Genomic DNA, 554 nt, shown 5'->3' with positions numbered 1-554 from the left:
GCTCTCCAAATTGAGATTAAAGCCACACCAAATATTAAAAAATAAATAACTAAATAAAATAAAAAAACTGGAGCATGGAATTTTTGACAATGCCAAAAGTTTGAACATTTCTAACACGCCCGAGTGACTTGCAATTTTTCATTCAATTACTCCCTCACTGTGCTCGACTAAACAGTTCATTCTACAATTTTAAATTGCCCATTGTTTTGTAAACCCTTTCAGGGACAGCGGTGACTACAGTGCACAGCGTATCAGGTTATCAGGTTACAGGGTGCATGAAAGGGTTCATTTCACCCCCCAAAAAATTGTCATTCAAAACATAGCCAATTTAATGAGTTCAGTTCTACGCATACAAAGGGGAAACATGGTTGCAGATGAGGAACGTTAACATTCAGCATAAAACATGACTTTGAGAGCACGTCTATGTGTATTTAAATTCAAGTGCAAACAGTGAGTGAATAATCAGAGGAGCAATGCGCGTTTGTATTTTGGGGATTCATTAGCAGCCAGGAAAAACATGTCTCACTGCGATCCACTGACCTCTCATTTGGGTT

The sequence above is a fragment of the Hippocampus comes genome, unplaced genomic scaffold (assembly GCF_001891065.2).
Source record: "Hippocampus comes isolate QL1 unplaced genomic scaffold, H_comes_QL1_v1.1 scaffold82, whole genome shotgun sequence".
Classification (NCBI taxonomy): Eukaryota; Metazoa; Chordata; class Actinopteri; order Syngnathiformes; family Syngnathidae; genus Hippocampus; species Hippocampus comes.
The sequence above is the reverse complement of the archived record's forward strand: the minus strand, read 5'-3'. Positions refer to the sequence as shown.